This window comes from Crocuta crocuta, unplaced genomic scaffold, assembly GCF_008692635.1.
Source record: "Crocuta crocuta isolate KB4526 unplaced genomic scaffold, BGI_CrCroc_1.0 scaffold273, whole genome shotgun sequence".
Taxonomy (NCBI): domain Eukaryota; kingdom Metazoa; phylum Chordata; class Mammalia; order Carnivora; family Hyaenidae; genus Crocuta; species Crocuta crocuta.
The window spans coordinates 7,634,502-7,658,903 of record NW_027529425.1 but is presented as its reverse complement, the minus strand read 5'-3'; positions in this window follow the sequence as shown (position 1 = coordinate 7,658,903).

Genomic DNA, 24,402 nt, shown 5'->3' with positions numbered 1-24,402 from the left:
TGTGAGATCATAACCTAAGCCGAGGTCAGGAGCTGGATACTTAAACGACTGAGTCACCCAGGCACCCTGAGATCTATTTTTAAAGAGAATCTACCAAAATTCTTCTTGCTATGGGGGTGCCTGGGTGGCTCCATCGGCTAAACTTGATCTCAGCTCAGGTCTTGATCTCAGGATTGCCAGTTCAAAACCAGCATTGGACTCCATGTTAGGCTTAAAGCCTGCATAGAAAAACAATTTTTCTTGCTACAGGGCTGAGAATGCTTACGTACATGTAACCTAGGACTGCTGGGATATTAACACTTTTGAGAAGCTTTTGTCTGTGTAGGTGGATCAAAACATCCTCTCTAAGTTCCCATACCCTTGACCTCTCATTCTGCCAGAGTTGCATCCCCTACACAGAGGACTGGCTGCTGAACTGGTGAGGCCCCATGTCAGAAATTATTCAAGAGTTTCAAGGCAACAGCAAAGCAGCAGATGAAGCAGGGGCCCTCCTGAGCATGGGACGCTGTAAGGCTGCACAGTCCACATGCCCAGGAAGCTTGCCCTGCCTCTATATTCTATCCTGCCCTGGAGATCTGAGACACTGGAGAGCAAGGATTTGTCTCAGCCTTCTGCGCTAGCAGGGCAGTGCCTGACACTTGCTAGGCTCCTTCAGGATTCCTGTCATAAGAGTGACTCTTTACTAAGCACTGCCAAAATTCCATTTCACTGTGCTAAGCACTCTACGAAAGATATACGGTGTTTCTAATATTCCTGGGGAAAGCACCATTCTTTTGTTTTTAAGTTTTATTTATTTATTTATTTATTTATTTATTCATTCATTCATTCATTTTTTGAGAGAGAGAGAGATCATGGGGGAGGGGCACAGAGAGAAAGAATTCCAAGCAGGCTCTGCAGAGTTACATGGGTTTGAACCTATGAACCATGAGATCATGATCTGAACCAAAATCAAGAGTCAGAAAGGCTTAACTGACTGAGCCACCAGGTGGCCTGAGAAAGCACCATTCATATCTACATCTTATAGATGGGGAAACTGAGGCTTAGAGAGGTTAAGTGACTCATTTGAGGTCATAAACCTCATATGAGACAGAACTAGGATTTAAACAAAGGCAAGAATCAGCAGTTCTCAATCGATTTTGCTTGTCAACAGCGTTTCGTTGTGGCAGCTGGGAGGTGCTACTGGCATCTAGTGGGTAGAGTCCAGGGATGCTGATTAACCTTCTATGATGCACAGGACAGCCCCCTACATCACAGAATGATCCACTCTAAAATGTCAACAGCACTGGGGCAAAAGTGTCAATACCACTGAGTCACTGGGTGGCTCAGCCGGTTGAGTTTGAGCACCATGTCGGGCTCTGTGCTAACAGCTCAGAGCCTGGAGCCTGCTTCAGATTCTCTGTCTGCCTCTCTCTCTGCCCCTCTCCCACTCGTGCTCTCTCAAAAATAAATAAACATTAAAAATTGTTTTTAAAAAGGGGCCTGGGTGGCACAGTTGGTAAGCCTCCAACTCTTGCTCTCAGCTGAGGTCATGATCTCACAGTTTGTGGGTTTAAGAAGGGCTCTGTACTGAGAGCTCAGAGGCTGGAGCCTGGTTCAGAATCTGTCTTTCTCTCTGTCCCTCCTCTGCTCATGCTCTGTCTCTCTCTCAAAACTAAATAAATAAACACTAAAAAAATGTCAGTAACATTGAAGCTGAGAAGCCCTGTCCTTATACCAAAATCCATGTTTCATAAACACCAGATGCTTCATCTTATTTTCTTTATTTGTATTTTATTAATAAACAACTATAATGTACTTATTATTCTTCTTAAATGGACTTTAAATTGATGTGCACCTTAAATGTTTCTGCCCATGAAGCCAAATGTTCAAAGTGTCATTATTTTTCTGACACATTAAAATAAATATAAAATTATTTAAAAAAACCATATTTGGCTACCACCAAAAATAGTCTCACCTACTACTTATAGTCTGGGAGAACCAAACTTTAGACCCACTTCACTTCTCTTGCTGTTTCCTTTGTCTTTTCAGAACAAGAGAATCAAATGTATCAAAGCCACATTTTGGCTTCTGCTGAAGAAAGTCATCAAGGGGACGTGACCTCTAGTTGACTCTCAAGCTAGAGGTGGGCAATGGGAGGCTCCTCCCTCCCTCCCCTGTCCTTGCAATGTATATTCTGGCCACTGTCCTGGCACTATGAGTCTGCTTCAAGGATGCAGCTTAGAGATAGCAAAGTGCTGTGAAAACCATCTGGACGATATCCGACTGACCCCCCACTGGGGACTCTGTGTAATATAAATGTGTCAGATTCTGGCAGGCAGGTGCAGATATCCACTTCTCTTGCAGGGCCCAGGGTGGGCCTTTTAAGTTCCCTTGCTTATTACCCCCCCCCCCCACCCACCCATCTGGAGACATCTGCCTCCTTGCCCTCTGTATATGGGGGCCCAGTTTTGATCTCGCCTTCCTCCCCTCAGCCGCCGGCTATCTCTTATGGTTTCAAACCAACAGCTTCTGTGTCATCTCTGTTCTTTTTCCTCAAGGCGAACAGTTGCTAAGAACCCTTTCTGAAACTCTAAAAACCACCTGATGAGGACTATTAACAATCAATGCTCTCTGGTGAGGGCCACAACACAAATAGTCTAATTTGTGGAGTTGCATCTAGACAGACAGAGACTCCAAGCCCTGATGAGCAAACCTCCTTTGTAACATCGCTCCTTCCCTCTAATTGTTGGGGGGTACGGTTGGAGGCTCCTTGCAAACTGTGTTGCAGACTGACATAATTCAGCCTAGAGCAAACAAGATTCTTCTTTAGATGTTAAAAGTGCCTGTGTTGCAGGGCACCTGGGTGGCTCAGTCAGTTAAGCATCCAACTTCAGCTCAGGTCGTGATCTCACAGTTCGTGGGTTCGAGCCCCGTGTCAGGCTCTGTGCTGACAGCTAGCTCAGAGCCTGGAGCCTGTTTCAGATTCTGTGTCTCCCTCTCTCTCTGACCCTCCCCTGCTCACGCTGTCTCTCTCTCTCAGGAATAAATAAAACATTAAAAATTAAAAAAAAAGTGCCTGTGTTATAAATGTGAAAGAAATGTCATCATCTCTTTCATAGGAAGCACTTTCATTAAGAGCTGTGTTTTAATTTCGACACATTTGCATGAATTCATTTGGGTACTGGTGGGGGGTGGTCTTTCAGGATGACTTTTCATCTTCCATGAACTTTACAGGTGTTTCAATGAGGAAGTTAATCTCCACCCCCCCACACACACACCACACCCCTCCCCACCAGGAACCGTGAAAGAAATGCTTTCTCAACCATGTGTTCTAAATGGGGACGTGTTCTCAAGAATCACACATCTATTAGCAGGCAGTGACTCTATTTACTGAATTGACATACCCAGAGGAAAGTGGCTTTCTTCCTTTAAAGAGTAAAATGAACCTGATTCCCCTCTTCTTGTACATACTGTTCAAAGGCTTGGGAAACATGTGTGGGCAGTATTCCAGAGGGGCAGGCTGGAACAGCAAGGGAATCTGGTTTGGGTGAACCGCACAGGGGCAGCAGGTTTAAAGTCTGGGATCTGGCAAAGAAGCCATGGAGGGGTGGTCTATCAGGTCCTCAGACGCAGGTTCCCTGCACTCTCCTTGTGATAAACAGGGGGCAGTCTCTTTTCATTAAAGCCAGGAACAGCAGCCAGAGTGAGTCTCCTCTGAGTAGGAGGAGGACAATTTTGTCCTGGTGACAGACAATATTTTATACACAGATTGGAGACAGATTTTAAAATGGACTTTTCGGTTTAGATTTTGTCTCATTTTGAGAAGGTGTTTTTTTCTCTCTTGTTTAAAATCAAATTTAGAAGTGTCTGAACACCCCAGACCCTTGTGGGAAGGTGTCTGTGACCTATTCTTCTAGGCTGTTGCCCTAGGCTCCCGGCCCCCATGCTTCCTGGGAGGGGCCTCAGTGGAGTGTGCTGGGGTGGGCAGGCAGGAAAGCAGAGATTAGGAGTCTGGTATTCTGCACCCAGCCCTGGGTTTTCCATTTGCTGATCATGTGACCTTGGGACAAAGCCCTTAACCTCTCTGAGCCTCAGCTTCCTGGACCCTGGCAGGTCTGTTGGAACAGTCCTTTCCCATTCTGATTTCATGCCTAGAAATATCCCTATCCCTCTGCATGGTCCTGACAGCAGAAACTCCATTGTCTGTCCCTGTCGTACGCATTCATATCCTCCCGTGTATGGTCTTGTGTAAGAGAGCTTATAAGTTAATCAAAACAGCCTGTAAATATTTTTGGAGTGTTTCTCATGCTTCTCGCTGCTGTAGGTGCTGGGAGACGCTGCAGGAGTCAAGGCCCCTTTCTGCTCTGGAGTTTACCATTTCAATGTGTGCAGACAGGCAAAAACCAAATATATACTATAATGTCAGATGGACAGGAAGTCTGGTGGCCTATTTTAGGAAGGCACCACCTGCAATGGTTAGAACATTGGCCCAGGAGTCACATTTCTTGTGACCCAGGGTCACTCTACACCTGACCCATGCCCACACATGGACCCTCATTTCAGCTCTCCAGGGAATCATGGGAGTGGTGTTGCTTCTGCCCTGGCGACTCCTCTAGACAGAACCCTAACCCTAGTCAAGTCTCTTACTCCATGGACACCAAATTCCTAGGTCTGAAAACACCAGGCACATTGGGCAAGAAGCATTGCAAAATTAATCAGTGTGGAACATGGAACATCACCATAGCATTTCCAAAGCACGAATGGAGCTGTACAAGGGTGTCATGAGGCCCAACTGTACCCTGGCCCAGATAGGAGGCTGCCCTTGAATCCAAAGACTAAGCATGACTGGAACCCCTCATGTACCCTTAACTCAACCATCCTGGGAGACCACTGCACTGCTAGGGGTTCAGCACCTGGAAAGTCCTGTGAACTAACTCTAAGCCTAAGCCTAAGCCTAACCCTAAACTTGACCCACACCCTCACAAGGACCCTCATTTCAGCCCTCCAGGTAGATCACAAGACTGATGTCACTTCTGTCACTGGTGACTCCCCTGGATAGAACCCTACCCTTAGCCAAGGCTCTCTTCCCATGGGGACTGATTTCCTAGGTCTGAGACACTAAGGGCAGGGGGCTCAGAAGCGTGGGTATGGAACATGGAACATCACCATGCCACTTCCAAAGCACCAATATAGCTGCACAAGGGGTGGCCTGAGGTCCAACCATAGCCTGGCCCACAAAGGCGACTAGCCCTTGAACTGAAAGACTAAGACTGACTGGCACCCTCCCATCGCCCTCAACACAGCCTTCTGGGGAGATCACGGGACTGGTGTTGCTTCTGCCCTGGATACTTCCCTAGATGGAACCTTTGCCCTAGCCAAGGCTCTCTTCCCACTGGGACTGATTTCCTAGGTCTGAAAACACCAGGTACATGGGGCCCAGAAATGGTGGAGGAGTAAAAGGTGTGGAACGTGGAACATTACCATGCCATTAACAAAGCCCGGATGGAGCTGCAAAAACAGGGGTCCTGAGGACCAACTGGAACAAAGACCTCACCACAAGCTCAAAGGCTTGAGCCCTTGAACTCAAAGGCTAGGCCTGACTGGCAACCTCCCAAGCACCCTCAACTCAGCCCTCCAGTCAAACCACTGCACTGCTGGGGTGTTCAGTGCCTAGAGCCTCCGAGGATCTAACCCAAACTCTAAACCTAACTCTACCTCTAAAACTAACCCTTCAACTGATCTGCACCCAACCATGGGCCCTCATTGCAGCCCTCCAGCAAGATCAAGGGACTGGTGTTGTTTCTGCTCTGTTGACTCCCCTAGATGAAAACCTAACTCTATTCCTAACTCTACCTATAACCCTAACCCTCCATTTGACCCAGACCCAAGAATGGCCCCTTATTTCAGCCCTCCAGGGATATCACAGGACTGGTGTCTCTTTGGCCCTGGAGACATTCCTGGAACGAACCCTGACCCTACACAAGGCTCTGTCCCAATGTGCACTGACTTCTTAGGTCTGAGAACACCAGGGACAAAGGGCCCAGAAGCATAGCAAGATTAATCTGTGTAGAATGGGGAACATCACCATGACATTTCCAAAACACAAATGGAGATGCACAATGGGTGTCCTGAGGCCTAATAGTAACCTGGCCCACAAAGTAGGCTGGACCTTGAACCCAGAAACTAAGCTTGACCAGCATTGTCTCATGCGCCCTCAACTCAACCCTCCACGGAGACCACTGTACTGCTGGACATTCAGTGCATGTGCCTCCCAGGATCTAACTCTAACCCTAACTCCAACCGGAAGCCAAATCATAACCCTTACCCCAATCATAACTCTAACCATAACCTTATACCTGACCTGCACCTGCTCATGGACCCTCATTTCAGCCCTCCAGGGAAATCACAGGAATGGTGTCACTTCTGTTCTGGCAACTCCCCTGAATGGAACCCCAAACTTAACCAAGACTCACTCCCCAGGGGGACTGAATTCCTAGGTCTGAGACCACCAGGCACAAGGGTCCCAAAAGTGGTGCAGGATTAATTGGCATGGGAAATGTAACATCACCATGCCATTTCCAAAGCCTGGTTGGAGCTACACAAGGGGTATCTTGAGCACGATAGCCTGGCCCAGAGAGTAGGTTGGCCCTAGAACACACGGACTAAGCCAGATCAGCACCCTCCTATGCGCCCTCCACTCAGCCCTCTGGGGACAGCACTGCACTGCTGGGGGTTCAGCACCTGGAGCCTCCTGGGATCGACTCCTAACCCTAACCCTACACCCAACCCTAAGCCAACCCTTAGACCTACCTCTAGTTGTAACCCTATACCTGAGCCATGCCTGTGCATGCGCCCTCATTTCAGCCCTCCACAGAGCTCACAGGACTGGTGCCACTTCTGCCCTGGCAGCTTCCCTGGATGGAACCCTAACCCTAGCCAAGGTTCTGTCCCCACAGGGACCCAAGTCCTAGGTCTGAGAACACCAGGCACATGGGGCCCTGAAGCAGTGCAGGATTAATTGGTGTGGAACATGGAACATCACCATGACATTTAGAAAGCCCAGATGGTGCTGCACATGGGGGGTCCTGAGGACCAAATGAAGCATGGACCACACCAGAGGCTGGCCCTTGAACCCAAAGACTAAGCCTGATTGGCATCCTCCCATGTGCCCTCAATTCAGCCCTCCAGGGAGGCCACTGCACTACTGGAGGCTCAATGCCTGGACCTCCTGAGAACCAACCCTAACCCTAACAGGAAACCAAACCCTAAACCTAAATCTAACTTTAACTTTAACCCTACCCCTGTCCTGCACCCACACATGGACCATCATTTCAGCCCTTCAGGGAGGTCACGGGACTGCTGTCACTTCTGCCCTGGACATGTCCCTGGACTGATCCTATCCTACTCTAGGCTCTCCCCATGAGGATCAAATCTCTATGTCCCAGAACACCAGGCACATAGGGACCAGAAGTGGTGCGGGATTAATTGGTGTGAAATGTGGAACATCACCATGCCATTTCCAAACCATTGATGTAGCTGTACAACAGGTGTCCTGAGGCACAACCATAGCCTGGTCCACAAAGGAAGCTGCCCTTGAACCCAGACTAAGCTTGACCAGCATCCTCAGGACTCTGGGGAAACCACTGCACTGCTAGGGGTTCAACGCTAGAAGCCCCCTGGGATTTAACCTAAATCCAACCCTAACCAAACCCTAAACCCTAAACCCAAACAACTAACCCCTAACCCTACCCCCTAAGCCCTAACATTAAGCCCTAACTCTAAAACCTAACCCTCTAACCCTAACCATCTAACCCAAACCCACTAACCCTAAACCTAACCCTCTAACCCTAACCCTAAACACCAACCTCCCCAACCCTAACCCCTAAACCCCACTCCTTATCCTAACCCCTACCCTCCCCCAAACCCAAAACTCTAACCCCAACTCTAACCTCTAACCTGCCAACCCTCTAACCCTATACCCTAACTCTCCAACCTTCTAACCCTCTAACCTTAACCCTGTAACCCTAACTCATAACCCTAACCATAACCCCCTAACCCTAACCCTAAAACCTAAATCCTAATCCTAAATCCTAACCATAAACCCTAACCCCTAAACACTAACCCCTAGCCACAAATCCCTAATCCCTAACCCCTATCCCAGCACCCACATACTAACCCGCGCCCTGAGCAGCACCCTAACCTGCATCCTTACACATCCCAATTCTATCCCCATGACTTATTCTGGCCACAGCCATAGTTCTTTAATCCTTAATACCCTTCCCAGTCTCATCACATCAACACATCACAAAACCAGAGAAAACATATTTTATCCCTTTAAATACAGATGTAAAAATCCTCCACAGAATACAGAGATATAAAACCAAAACACATAAAAGTATTGCACACCAAAGGCAAATCTACTCCAGACATTTAAGGGTTATTCAATGCACTGAAACCAAGCAATGTTGTGCACCAGTTTTTTACATAAAAAGTGATCATAATTATTTGATGCAAAAAAAAGGCTCTGAACAAAATACAATGCTAGTTCACGACACAGACCCAAGAAAGTAGGAATCAAGGGTAATTTGTTTAATAAACCTATAGCAAACATCATTCTCAATTCTTAACACTATAAGGTTTCCTTTGATATTGGGAACAAGGTCAAGATGCAGGCTTTTCAACCATTACTCAATATTGTACTGAAAGTTCTACCCAGAGCAATGAGGAAAGAGAAAAGGCATCCACGTGTGAAAGGAAAAGGTAGAACTACATGGAATCGGAAACCAGAGATGACATCATCTTATATAAAGAACTTCCTAAAGAATCAACAGATGTAACTGGAGTAATTCAGGAAAGTTACAGGACAAAATTGTTGCATAAATATCTCACTTATTTGTATACACTAGCAATGAATCTTATAAAGAAGAATTTATGAAAACAATTCCATTTTAGGTAACATCAACATCAGTAAAATACTTGGGAATAAATGTAAAAAACACTGCTGAAAGAAATTAAAGACTATCTAAAATGTACTATTGCTAAATGGCGATAATACACAATGCAACATGTAGATTCAGTGTGATTCCCAGGAAAATTCACAAAGGCCTCTGAGAAGAAATGTGCAAGCTAATTCTAACAGTCAGTCACATGGAAGATCAAGGGACCACAAAATAAATAAAACAATAGAAAAAAAAATCAAAGTTAGAAGCTCATACTTTCCAATTTCAAATCGTCAAACAAAGCAACGGTAATTAAAATATTGTGATATTGTTGCACATGAATTTAGCCTCAGTCCTTCCATCCTGACCCGGAGTTTACCTTTTGGGTCTACACTTGGAGGGCTACATAACTATCCTCAGGTGCAAGGAAAAAACAAACAAATAAACAAGTAAAAAGATAAGGGTTAATGGTCTCTGTTAATGATTATTTATGACACGGCTGGCATACTCTGTCCTTGAGGTAATAACTATTCCTTTGAGACCTCCCTACAACCCTAATCCTTGCCTTAGAATCACAAATGTTTTCCTACACACCAGGACAAGGGCTGCTCTCTGTATCACTTTGTAGCCAATTTTTACAATAACTGCTCAATTCTGCTTCTGTACTGACCACTTGCCTGCTTGCTCTTTATAAAAAGCCCTAAGTCCTTGGACTCTGGGCCGCACATTTAGAGTTCTATGTTAACTCTGCGGTCCCTGCCAGTAGTAAAGACTCCCTTAATTCGACTTCAGTGGTCTCAGTTGGTTTCTGTGTCTCTTGGCATACCAATACTGTCATAATGATATACATAAAGATCAGTGGGATTTAATTGAAAGTCCAGAAATAAACCTGTTTATCTATGGATAACTGAAATTTGACAAAAATGGACAGCATGACATTGGGGAAACAATGGTCTTTTCAACAAAGGGTGCTAGACGACTGGCTATCCATGTGCAGAGGAATGAAATTGGACCCTGACCCTCACACCACATACAAACATTAACTCAAAGTGGATCAAAAGCATAAATGTAAGAGGTAAACTTATAAACTGTAGAAGAAATAAATGGACATAAATCTTCATGTGCACTGAGTTTAACAGTGTTTTCAGAAAGCTAAACAACATAGAATGGGCACTTGGCTCCACAATTCTACTCCTAGATGTCTATCCCAAAGAACTGAAACAGTTGTTTAAAAAAAGAACACATGCACAAGCATACACAGCAGCACTGTTCACAATAGCCAGAAATAGTAGAAAAACTATGCCAATGCCCATCAATGGGTGAATGGAGAAACCAACAGAGGCCGACCCATAAACAGCAATATTACTCTGCCATAGAAAGGAATAAAGGAAAACAGTGCAGCTGCAGAGACTAGTGGAGTGGTTCCTCAGAAAGTGAGCACAGAACCTCACCCCTGCACGCACACACACCTGGAAACTGAAAGCAAAGCCTCGAGTGAATATTCACGTTCTCTTAGTCATAACAGCTTCTTCACAACAGGCAAGAGATGGAAGCAACCCAAGTGAAGACAGACAGATGGATAAATAAACAAAACGTGGTCTACACACAACGGAATACGGTTCAGCCTTACAAAGGGCGGGAATTCTGACACCTGCTACAACATGAATTGAACCTCGCAGTCATTATGCTGAGTGAAATACGCCAGGCACAGGACAAATACTCCCTTTGTCCCAAGTTAACCCATTTCTCCTGTTAGAAGCTGGTGTTATATTGAAGGTAAACAGAACTAATAAACACGTACACTCGCAGGACACGACATGGACACAAACACCACGTGCATAACTACACACGCATGACGACCATCGGAAAGAGAAATGAAGAGCCGGACCCACTGACACCTGCATCAGAAGGAACCAAGTGCCCGGGAGGACATATAAACGAGGAGGAAATATAAGCGAGGAGGGGACAGACCTGCTTTCTGAGGACGACAGGACACTGGGGACAGAAATGCTGGAAGACGCACTGGGACGGAAAGCCACTGTGCTCCTGGACGTGGAAGAATCCGTCCTGTGACAACGTCCGTCCTGCCCAGAGCGATCTGCACATCCGGGGCCCTGGACACCAAATCTCCCACGACGCCGTGTCAGACACGGAACAGACACCCCGACCCGCGCGCGGAGCTGGGAGGGACCCGCATGGCCACAGCGGCGGGAGCTGGAGCACCGCCGGGCACCTGCTCGTGGGCCGCGAACCGCGTGAGGACGCGGTGGGAAACGAGTTGGCGCGGAGGAGAAACACCGACGCGCGGCCCCGGGAGCCCAGAGAGGGAAGACCCGACGGCCGCGCGCACAGCCCCGCGCCGGACCCCGTGTCACCCCATGTCACCGCTCACGAAGCGACTCCAGGCCCTTCCTCCGCCCGATCCCCTGAACACCGACCCCCCTCAGCGGTGTCTGCTACGGAAGCCCCTCCTCCCTCAGCCTCCCTTTCTCACCTGCTCCTTTCGCGGCAGGTCCTGAGGAGGCCGGGTTCTTGCCCCTGTGGACGTGGCCCCGTCCCCTCCTGAAGCTTCCACAGCGGGTCCTGAGGCTACCGGGTTCTTACCCGCGTGGACACGGCACCACGCCCTCTGGAATCCCCCACAGCTGGTCCTGAGGAGGCGGGGCTCTCGTCACCAGGGAAGCAGCACCACGTCCCCCAAAGCCTCCAGGGCGGGTCCTGAGGAGGCCGGGCTCCTCTTAGCGTGGCCGTGGCCCCAAGTCTTCCGGAAGCCCCCACAGAGGGTCCTGAGGATACCCGGTTCCTGTCCCCGTGGCCGCTGCCCCACGTCCTCCAAATTATCCACAGCCGATCCTGAGGAAGCGGAGCGTCTGTCACGCAGGGGGCAGCCTGAGTGCGCTTGCGCGCGCCGGCGTCAGGGGGCAGGGTTCGGGCGCCCCCTGCAGGCGATGGAGGTAGCACAGAGCACTCTGGGTTCACAGGTCCAGGAGGCAGCGCCCCCTCCTGGCCGCCCGCTGAATCCATTACATTTTTGGAAATTGAAAGTGTCGTGGAGCCCACTATCCCCCAACTTGGCCAAAAATATTTAAGAAACAATTAATTGGAAACCATATGAAATGAAATGTATGCACAAACTTTACAACCTACACCAAAATTCACTGGAAACTGTAGATAAATTTTAAATGCAAACACAAGGGACAGCTCTTCCTGCCCACGGGTCCTGTCCCTGTGCTTTAATAAAATCAGCTTTTTGCACCAAAGACATCTTCAAGAATTCTTTCTTGACCCTCCGCTCTGGACCCCGTGAACCTCACTATCACCATTTATATGGCACCCACCCAACGTGTGGGGCGATGAGTCTTTTCATCTGGACTCTGAGCCGGTGCAGACTTGATGAGTACTCTTTCCTTCCTTTACCCTCATTCCAGAGCCTTTTGAAAAGTATAGACTTATTGGAACACTTTCATATCAATCACTCAGGCTGCAATCCTCTTGACCGTGGCTACTCTACGGGGAGGAGAAACCCTGCCTTATGGCTGGAAATTAGTACCCTCGCCAGAATGCTAACATCTTAAAGGAACTGAGATCGACTGTGAAGCATGATGCCAATAAAGCCCCTTGGAAATGTTGGCCTGATACCTTGCTTACAGAGTTTCCAGCACCCTTACCAGGTGAGTAAAGAATGTCACTTCCTGGCAGGTACAGGAACCTCAGGATACTTTGGGGACCCCATGAAGAGGAATCTGCCCAGATCTGCAGGTGTTGCAGGCAGGCCTGACAGCAAGTACTTGGCTTGGCTTCTGACCTAAAGAAGCTACTAAAATTTCAATCTGGAGCTTCCTTATGAAAGGTTTCAGCAAGGCAGCCTTTCAAAGATCTATATGATCAATTGCTAGACTTGCTGAGCTTATGTAAATAATTAGGCCAAGTTTGTTAAAACTGGACTTGTTTTACAAACGAATTAGTCTTGATTTGGCTACCGCTGGAAATGAGGGGTTTTGGAGAGAAAAATTAGGTTTCAATAAGGCACCTTTGTGGATGTTAAATTCTACTTCTGATAGCCTTTAAATATTGTTTGCCTGAGCTGGACAATTGAGTTAACGTGAAAAAATTTGTCACAATAGCACGGTATGGACAATCTTCTTGCTTGTTATTCTGTGCAGATAGTAACAGGACCCCATGGCATATGATTGTTTAAACAGCTAAAAATGGGATGGACTCCTCTAATAATTGTATATGGAAAGTCTTTTATCACTGTAGACCTATCACTGGATAGACTATAGTGCTTTGTTTAATTATTCACTTGAGGCTGGGTTAATTGATACATCTCTAAATGAATATGCAAGTCATAGCCTTCCTGCACCTGATCTGACATTTATTAGAAACCCACCCCATATAAACCCAAGAGACATGATGTGTTTAAAGGATTGGAAGTCTAATACAGCAAGGGTTTTAACTCCAAAATAGAAGGTGCTCTTACTGGGTTGTATTAGGTACTCCACGATAGTAAAATTAGAAGGCCATTCTTCATGGGCTCACATATCAATAATTACACCTGTACCTTCCTCACAGGAATCTAGTATGCAAGCTGACATGCCTGCTTATTCCTGTGAACCAATGGAGGACCTCAAGTCTCTCTTCAAATGACAGTAATGGACTGAAGGAAAATTACCAAAGGTTTTTTATATTTAGGTTTCTCTTTCTTATAATATGAATCTTATTTTGTTTTCTTTTCCGGTGTCTCCCTGTCTGGTGCCAAGACTCCTTCACAGCCATAACTTCTAGAAGACAGATGATCTTTTCTACTCAAGGAAGTTAATATATGTTGTCTACCTTGGATTGGCTGCTTCTGCCTGTGGTAACTCCTGTATATAAATACCATCCCCAACCGACCAATGTTGACCCATAGGCAGGGACAGCTCCATGCCCCCACTGAGCAGGAAGTTACAGAAGATGAGACCTTCCACCCTCAGCAACCTCAAAGATTTGAAGGGTCAAAATTGTTCAGGGGAGAATGATGTGGGAAACAAAGGCAGAAGGAAATGGCAGATAACTCCTTATAACCTGCAGGCCATTACAAATACTTGAGGCACACAGTAAAATGTTTCTCCAGGAACTCCCTACGGTCTTAATGCTAATGCTTTGCTAGGGGAGAAAACAACCTTAGGCTGACAATAGCTAGGCTTCCTATATCCTGTGAGGTCTTCTTTAGCATATGAAAATCTCACCAGAAACCTCCCCTGGACTTTACCTCCCCCAACTCCAAAGTATATAACCAGTCTTTCTTCATGGTCCAGGGCAGCTCTTCCTGTCCACGGGTCCTGTCCCCGTGCTTTAATAAGATCACATTTTTGCACCAAATAAACAAATTAATTAATTGATTAAATTAAAAGCAAACACAAGGTGGCTTAGTCTGTTAAGCGTCTAACTCTTGATTGCTGCTCAGATCATGGACTGGCCCCACACTGGGCTCTGTGCAAACAGTGCCAATCTCTCAGAAAACAACAACAACAACAACAACAAAACAACATTAAAAAAACACAAAGACTAATCCAAAAAAGAGAAAAATTGGTAACATGGACTTTATAAAATTAAAACTTCTACTCTGATAAACCTTGTTCAAAGAATCAAAAGACAAGCCACAAACTGGGAGGAAATATTTGCAAATGACATATCTGATAAAAGGATCTGAATTCAGAATGTACCCTAATCCCAAACCCTACTTCTCTCAAGGTATTCTACCCCTAGGTTGGAACCTACAAAACCCAGTTATTCAGTCTAGTGCTGTCCCTAATGAGTCCTCTGGACAATTGGGTTATCCTTGCATCTTCCATCGACCCAGCCTAAACACATTGACCATTATCTCCAACAACCCAAGGCTCACCCTAACTCCTATCCTTATCTCCTAAACCCTCATTCCCTAAACCATTACCACCTGATCTCTCTAATCTCTCAACAAATAAGCAATCATTCCCAGAACCTTATAAACATACCCAATACTGTCACCCCCTCACCACCTAAACAATCACTCCCTCAAACTCCTCACTCACTCATCCTTAAACAATCACCCTCCAAGCTCCCCACAGACCATCCACTGAAGCTCCTACACCCTTCCCCCACAAACACACACCAGCTCACTCCCTCATCCACTCATCCCCCCTGAAAATATTTCATCTCAAACCCAAAAACACTCATTACCTCTTCTTCCCATCTCCTCACACTAAAACACCCAAATAAATCATAAGGGTGTGTAACCAAAAAGCCATATGCCATAAACCCAAAACTATACACCATTGAACAATAGAGTACTAAAGCCATAATCTAGAAACCATACACCGAGAACTCTAACTAGATAGAAACAAACCATAACCATGATCCACACGTCATGAACCAGAACCATAATCATAATCAAAGCTAACATAAATATTCATAGCAATACTATTTACAATTGGAAAATGGTACTAAATATGCAAACATACCTCAAAGGGTAAATGAATAGATAGCATGGGGTAGATCCATAAACTGAAATGTTCTTCCAACATATCAAGAAATGAAATAAATTTGTGTGGCTGCTGAGGAAAACTGAATGGGGGTTCCTCAAAAATCTTAAAAATAGAATTAATTAATTTACTTCAGGGTATATACATGAATAAATGACAGGAGGGACTCACTCTGTATTTCTTCCCCTAAATTAATAGTACCATCATACACAATAGTCAAAAGACTAAGCCGACCAAAGTATCCATTGAAAGGTGAATAGGTGATGTATACACAATGGAATATTACCCAGCCACGCAAAAGACTAAAGGACTGATTCTTATCACAGTATGGATGAACCTTGAATCCAAGGTTCAATGCAATTCAATGCAAGGGTAATAATCCAATCATAGAAAAGAATATTATAAGATTCTACTTGTTTGAGGTATCCAAAATAATCAAATTTACCTATACAATGTAAAATATGGTTGCCAGGCAGAGGAGAAAGAGGAATGGGGACTTAATGTTTAATATACACAAACTTTCACTAAGTCAAAATTTAAACATTCTCAAGGTTAAAGGTGGTGATCTGTGTGCAATGGGCATATATTTAGTGCCATACTACTGCAGACTTAAAGTCTTTTAGGGGCACCTGAGTAGCTCATTCGGTTAAGTGTCCGACTTTGGATTGGGTCATGATCTCACGGTTCATGGGTTTGAGCCCCGTGTCAGTCTGTGTGCTGACAGCTCAGAGCCTGGAGCCTGATTCTCTACCCCTCTCTTTGCCCCTCCACTACTCATGCTCTCTCTCTCTCTCTCTCACTCTCTCTCTCTTCAATAAAGAAACACTAAAAAAATTTTTTTAAATTCTTTTAAACGGTCATTATTATGTTTTGTAAATTGAACCACAATTAAAGTCATGACTGAAGTACTGAAATGTGTCATGACATGAACAAAGATTGAAAACATGCTAAATTACAGAAGCCACACAGAAAAGCCTATCCAGATTGGAGTCCTCTGTGATCTTTAAATCTATCTTGGTTGTGAAGTGAGTGAAAGTCTCAGGAATAGTACAGTGGGTTACAACAGAAGAAGTCATTGTCACAGAATTTGGGCAGCTGGTAAAGTTGTAAGGGCCTCTGGATTAGATTATGAGGAAACCATAGTGATTTCCCTGTTTGGGAGTTCTATGACAGTTCCTGGGGAGGGCATCCCTGCTTTGAATAAAAAACAAACAAGTCTGTCGTATGAAGTGGCAACTGTGTAAAACAACAGCTGGTGAAGCTGAGTGTAGAGATCAAGAGTATTTCTACTGCTATTGCAGGCTTTCTGTACTTTGGAAATTCATGGAAACCACATTACTTCTCAAAACAACTGCATCAGTAACACACCATAAAAGCATAAAACACATCAAACTACATGATGGAGTCCAAACCCTGCCTGGACACAGTTCATAAGATGCAACATATTACTGGGGCGCCTGGGTGGCTTAGTCGGTTAAGCGTCCGACTTTCGCTTAGGTCATGATCTCGTGGTTCGTGGGTTCGAGCCCCGCGTCGGGCTCTGTGCTGACTGCCAGCTCAGAGCCTGGAGCCTGCTTCAGTCTGTGACTCCCTCTCTCTCTGACCCTCCCCTGCTCACTCTGTCTCTCTCTCTCTCTCCTAGAAATAAATAAAACATTAAAAAAAAAAGATGCAACATATTACTAAAAGACACTGGTAGAATTATATTATTGACCGCTATGCTATGGATGTTGTGGATGACCTAGGATATGGTAGAAACACACCATTTTGGATTTCCAATCTTCCACCACAACACTCCACAATAGAAAAAGGTTAAAACAAAAAAAGAATTCAATGAAATTATAAGATACAAAATCAAGATACAAAAATTATTATATTGGTCAAACTCATACTGACCATCACAAGGAGAAATTAAGAAAACAATTGGGGGAAAAAACTTTATACCACAGACATGGAAAACCTATCCCCTAAAAATGATAGAACATTGATGAAAAAATTGAGAAAGACACAAATAAATGGAAAGATATTAGGTACTCATGGATTATAAAAATGAATATTATAAAAATCCATTTTACCAAAAAGTGATGTACAGTTTCAATGTAAGCCCTCCTGTTCAATATTCTGGTACCATTTTGCACAGAACTAGAAAAATCTTTAAAGCTGTATGAAACCACAGAGGACCACAAAGAGCAAAAGAATCTGTACAAAGAAGGACAAACCAGGAGGCATAACATTTTCTGATTTGAAACTATATTACAAAGCTATAGTAACCAAAACAGTATGCTATGGGCTAAGAGACAGAGAGACCAATGGAGCAGAATGGAGAGCCCAGAAGCAAATCCACACATATGTGGTCAATTAATTCACAAGACAGGAGTCAAGAATACACAATGCTGAATGGACAGTCTCTACAATGAATGGTGCTGGGAAAACTGGACAGCCCCAAGCAGAACACCAGACCCCCATCTCACACCACACACAACAACTAACTAAAACCCACAACAGCTGAGAGGGAGGAGGAACACCAGTATGGAGGGCAGGGCTGCCCTGAAGTCAATGAGCCCTGATGCCCTGATGGGATCCATTCCCAGTGGGACATTGATGGGATGTGCAGTGGTTCTGATGGCTTCCTGAGCTCCCCTGATTAAGTACCAGCAAAGACAATGCTGACCTCAGGTGTCTCCTAGTGATGTTTCCAACTCTGAAACCATGGCTTTACAGGGGAACAAGAGAATGTGCTTCAGAACCTTCCTGCATGAGGGAAGGAAGAGGGAAAATGAAACGGATGAAGCCCACGGGGCTTTTCCTGCAAGAGCCCCTGTGGGGAGAGGCAAGGACCGGACAGCAGGGAAGTGATGGACAACAGCACACCTGGTGCCTCCCTCGCACATGGAAAAGGCCCTGTCTTGAGGGCATGAGGACCAAGCACCCGCTTCCATGCCAGAGGGCTCCTTCTCTCAGTCCTGGCTGAGCATGCTGTCCTGGAGAGGGGTGTTCCAAGTTTGCACATGAATCTCATGGTTTAGGGTCAGAATCCTGATGGGGGACCCATTGCCCAAGCATGTGCTCCAGGTGACACTTTGGTCATTAGGCACACCAGAAGTTACCTACAAGGGGGCATTCCCATGAAGACCTCTGAGAGGTGGGCCAGAGAGGGATAAGATGGGCTGGGAGAGAACGTGCACACCTTACCCACAAATACCATCTCTGGGCCCCTCCAAGTGTCAGAGTCTTGGGGGACTCCAGCCACTGAACCCAATCCCTTCCCTTGCTCACTCTGACCCCTCACCCCACCCCAGTAACTGTCTCCTCAGCCTTCACACTGGGATCAAGACCAGTTCCTTAACACATCAGGCATTCAAGGAATTCTTGTTGACCACTGGTGGACACCACTTCTTCCCAGGCACTGGTCCTCTGGTGCATGGTGCAGAGCAGACCTCGGGGGGGATACCAGAGCAGCGTGGGTGGGTGGGTGGTAGCAGCGTACTAGGCTGGACTAGTTCTAATATTCTATTTTTAACATCTCTGTAGCACCTACCATGGCACAGACCCCAGCAGTCACTGGGGTTACAGAGACAGAAAACCCCCACTCTGTGCAGGAGGGGCATTGCGAGGGCCCCACTGACCCCAGGCCGACCACTGACCACAGAGCCCTGCCCGTTGTCCATGACCTCTGAACATACCTACAGACAGTCCATCCTCAGAGCACCCAGGCTTGGGGTCTTAACCATGTGGCACCTTTCCTCAAAACAACAAGCCTAGAATGCCCCCACCACCCACTACAGCCTTCGAGTTTCCAGAAAGCCCACATGTTCTGCTGGATATCTGCAGGCTGGAGGGGGATAAGCCTAGAAAGTGATACCCCTGTGGAGGAAATTCTGAGGAAACCGTCTTCCCCAACCCCACGAGTCCTTCCCTCTGGACCCCTGGACCCCTGGACCTCAGGGCTGGTGAGCAGGGCTGGGCTGAGAGGCTCTCTTTGCACTGTTTTTGATCTTTCCTTCCTCAGATGTGTCTTAGAACCTTGGAAATAAATGCTGAGATTGGATTTTTCAAGTGTTTTCCTGAAAATAGTGGTTATAGCCAAAGATGTCTTGATGCTTCCATGGAGAGGCCCACAGTGGGGAGCAATTTGCTGTCCTCCACCTCCCTGGGCTGATGCCCCACACTCATCTGGTAATGGAGTTTCTCAGTATCTGCTGGTGGCAGGAGGAGGTGGGATGGGGGGTTGCTGGGGGTTGTTCCAAAACCATGGACTTCTTTCTACATCAGCACCACATACCTGGGGTCTCTGCTCTGCATACTGGATTCCCTTAGAAATTACATCTGGGATGAGATGCTGTTAGTTCCCCATTCCAGCCTCCATGCCAGCGACCCAACAGCTTGTGCTGAGGCCGCGTACAATGTCATGGACAGGAGGCCAGCCCTGGGTCTGATCCCCACTTGGCCGCAGCAGGAGACCTGACACAAGCCATGGGAGGGGAGCTTACAGGAGGGTGTGAACTACAAGCTGAATCTGTGAGTTGCTGCTCCATGAGTCAGGGCTCATTTTATGGAAAACTCACTGGTGGGAGCAGCCTTCTCTGTCAGGTCAGATTTTCAGAACTATCTAATTGGATCTGATGTCAACTAATGTAATATGAAAGGGTCTTATTTGATCTTATTAACTTCGACGCGGCTGAATTAGCAAACATGGGCCCTATTTGCAAAATGCCCCAGGTTGCCAATGAGAAGACCGCTTGAGGTCAGAAAGTACTGCATCAGGAAACTGGGTCCCCAGTGTCCTCCCTTTGCAAACTGTGAAGATCTAGGATGTTGTTTTCAGGAACTACTCATACCCTTGCTCCTCAGAAGGTGAGAAGGACACAAGCTTGAATTATGCGTGGTGAGCACACGGTAGAGATGCCTGGGCAATCCCGGGACCCCTGGGGCTTTGGCACACGTGTCTGCAAGGCCAGACCAAGGCTCACCGAACAGTAAAGCAATAAGATTCCCAAGGAAGCAGCCCTACCACCACCTGCCTCATCTATTGCCTTTTTTGTTTCTTGGATCCGCTGCTCAGTTCCCCTGCCTCTTGCTCATGTCACTGCTGCCAGCATGCTTCTCCTGCAAGAACAAACACCTCCTGCCTTTCATGGTCTATATTCCAGCTGCCCAGCAGCTTCACTTTTTAGAATACAGCACAGAAGAGAACAAGCAGTCATGAAGCCATGCCTGAGGGCTGCACCTGCATGCAAAGTGTGCCAGCACTGTGACTGCCTGGATGTTGTGTGGCTACTTAGGGCCTCAGGATGCCTGGATGATCCTTGTACATGTCACATGGTTACATGTATATATGTGAGCAACTGGCTGTGCCTAACTCTTGTTAGTCAAATTGGTTGATCTTACCAAGGCCACAACCCTACACACCAGGTGACATTTAATCTACACACCAGGTGACATTTAATCTACACACGAGGTGACATTTAATCTCCTGACAGTTGTTTCTGGGCCTGCCCAGATCTTGTGTCTGACTCACAGGAGAACACAGGGTTTGTTTGCTGATGCCAGTTGCCTCCACAACTGCATGCCCCCCCAAAGGCAGACAGGAAGTCTCCTTCCACCTCTGGGGCACTTAGAGGAGCTGCAGCTGAAGGAGGTGGTGAAGACACCACTTCATCTCCTACAGGTGCATTGCCAGACAAGTATCCCAGAGATCAAGGGTCACACAGGCTCATAACCAAACTAGCATGCTGGAATCACAAGGCTCTTTACATAAATGTAAATGGCGCAGTGAGAAGCAGAGGGGATGAGACAGAAGGAGCACATTACCTGATCCCAGGGGTGCACACGTTCACGCATCCAGTCTCTCCCTGTCACATTAGCGTTTCCTGCTTGTGGGGACCAGAGCTCAAGTCTGAGCAGGAGTGCCACAGCTGGAAGGGCCCGGGGCAAATGACACACACTGACTCCATCAGACAGGCATGGGGACAAGGGTGCCTGCTCACAGCCCTGAGTGCTCAGATGAACACCTGGCCTACACTGTACCTGAAATACATACCAGTGAAGCAGCTTGACCCCCCTACACAGAGGCTACTGGGAAAGGCTGTGGCTTTGGAGACACAGAGGACAGGTTCATCTGGGACTTCCAGAGGCAGTGTCTGTGGAAGGTGGAGGCTCCTTCATGAGACAGCTGGGAATGAGGCTGGAGATGCAATACCTCTATGGTCTGAATGGTCGTGTGCCCCCCTCCAAACTCGTGTTAGAATCCCAATAGCCAAGATAGGGGAGGCAAGAAGGTGGAGAAGTAGGGAGCTCCATACATTTCACTCACCCCCATCTCTTCACACAGAGAAGGCCTGAAGCCATAGGAACCCTTATAAAATCCAGGAGTTTGGGAGGAAAAGGAGACAGAGTCTGCTGAGAAAACCTTATAGCATGAGTGCGAACTGGGGAAGATAAAATCAGGCCAGGACCGGAGACACGGGGGGGGGGGGGGAATCTCCCTCTGCGGGGAGCTGCAGTGAATCTAGGGGGAGAAAGAGTGGCCGAAACTGCTCAAGACACTGTTCCTGTCGCTGGAAAAGACAAAAAGCTCCGCTCGGGACACAGGGGAATCCGGTTTCCTGCTCTCCAGCTGACCCTAGGTGAGCATTCGACCCAGGCGACGCCAGGGAAAACTGCTCCCCCATTGCCAGCTCGACCTGGGGGGGACGCGCGGCGGCTGCTCCTTTGTGCTTCTGGCTCGGCTGGATCCCCGGGGGGAGGCGAGAGACTTGAAACTGCTCTGAGGGATTTGCCTGCGAGTTTATATTTTGGGCGATGGGACACAGAGGGACTTGGTTTCCTGCTGTCCAGCTGACCCTAGGCGGGACGACTGGTCCCAGGAGAGCCCGGGTGAAACTGCTCCTTGCTTGCCAGCCTGAACTGGAGGAGATGAGAGCAACGGCTTCTGGTTAGATCCCCAGGGGGAAGGCGAGAGGCTTGAAACTGCTCTGAGGGGCTCACCTGCGAGTTTATATTTCGGGCAATATCAATGGGGCACGTGGACTGAGATCCAGAAATGAGGCCTGGCTTGGGATATAGAGCACGGCCCACCTTGGCTACACCCCCAGCACAGGGAGATCACAACCAAAAGAGTGAGTTGCAACACTTGGTTCAAGAAGGGACTGGGGCACCACCACTTTTCTCCCCACAACCGCCAAGGCAGAATCCCCGGGGGACGCACTGGACCAAACCACGCCCATCCATGCTAGAAAACTGCCTTCTTCTCCTTCTTCTTCTCCTTCTCCTTCTCCTTCTCCTTCTCCTTCTCCTTCTTCTTCTTCTTCTTCTTCTTCTGCTCCTTCTCTTCCTCCTCCTCCTCCTCCTCCTCCTCTTCCTCCTCCTCCTCCTCCTCCTTCTTCTTCTCTGGAGCCAGACCAACATGGATGCACTACCCTGATTAATTCTGGTCACAGGATTGTTTAAACAGTCACATTTAATCCATTCTCTAGATGTAAATTCTAGGCCTCCACTGCTACCTTTTTATTTCTCTCTCTCTCTCTCTGGAGAAATCAGACTATTAGTTTCTCTGAGTAGCATCATTGTCATTTCTTTCACCTCCTCTCCAACCATATTCCACTCTTTCTCTCTTCAAAATAAGACTCTTCCTCCTTCTGCATGCTCATTTCATTTCCAATTTCACTTCATCCCCACCCTGTCATTTCTCTCTTTCTCTATGCTCTTCCACCAGCACTGCTTACACCCAGGTATTTATTTGTAGCTGGGAAATCTGGTTACATGCTTTAGACTGTCATACTGGGTTTCTTTTTTTTACCTTTTCTTCTTTTTTTCTTTTTTTTCTGTATTTTTATTTCTTATTATTCGCCTTCCCTCCTTCCTCTTTTCTTTTGACTTTTTCGTTTTCCCTTTTGGTTTGCATGTTTGTTGGATTTGTCTGTGCGTTTGTGTGCCTTTGTTCCCTGTGTGTTTGTCTGTCTGTTTTCTTTTCCAGCGCTACCTCAAGAAACAAGCCAAAGTACACATGGTGGAAAGGCCCAAATATCACTACGAGTAGGAAAATAAAATAACCAAGGTCTCAACAAGAGAGACCAAGAGATACCATTCAAAGAACACTCTCTGAAAGGACAAGCCCTGGAGAGTCAAAGAGCCTCCTTTGGTACACCAGCACTCACAGGTGCATAACAAGCTTTTAAAACTAACAAGAGATAGAAAGCTAACCAAATGACGAAATGAATGAGCACTTCTCCAAAAAATTCCAGGAAGAATTGACAGCTAAAGAACTGCTCAACACAGATATAACCAAAATAACTGAACAAGAATTTAGAACAATAGTCATAAAATTAATCGCTGGGCTTGAAAAAGGCATGGAAGACAACAGAGAAACTATTGCTACAAAGACTATGGAGCTTAAAAATAGTTGTGATGGATTAAAAACTTCTATAAACGAGATGCAAAATAAAATGGAGGTGTCCAATGCACGGATGGAAGAGGCAGAAAGGAGAATAAGTGATTAGAAGACACAATTATAGAAAAAGAGGAAGCTGAGAAAAAGAGAGATAAACTGATACAGGCACACTAAAGGAGTGTACCAGAGCTTAGCGATACAATCAAAAGGAATAATATCCTTATCATAGGAATTCCAGAAGAGGAAGAGAGAGGGAAAGGTGCTGAAGGAATCCTTGAACACATTTTAGCAGAGAACTTCCCCAACCTGGAGAGGGAAGTAGAAGTTGAAACTAAAGAGGCACAGAGAACTCCCCTCAGACATAACTTGAATCGATCTTCTGCACGACACATAGTGAAACTGGCAAAATATAAGGGCAAAGAGAAAATTCTGAAACCAGCTAGAGATAAAAGGACCCTAATACACAAAGGGAGACCTATCAGAGTAGTTACAGACCTACCTACTGAAACTTGGCAGGCCAGAAAGGAATGGCAGGAAATGTTCAATGTAATGAACAGAAAAAATATGCAGCCAAGAATCCTCTATCCAGCAAGCC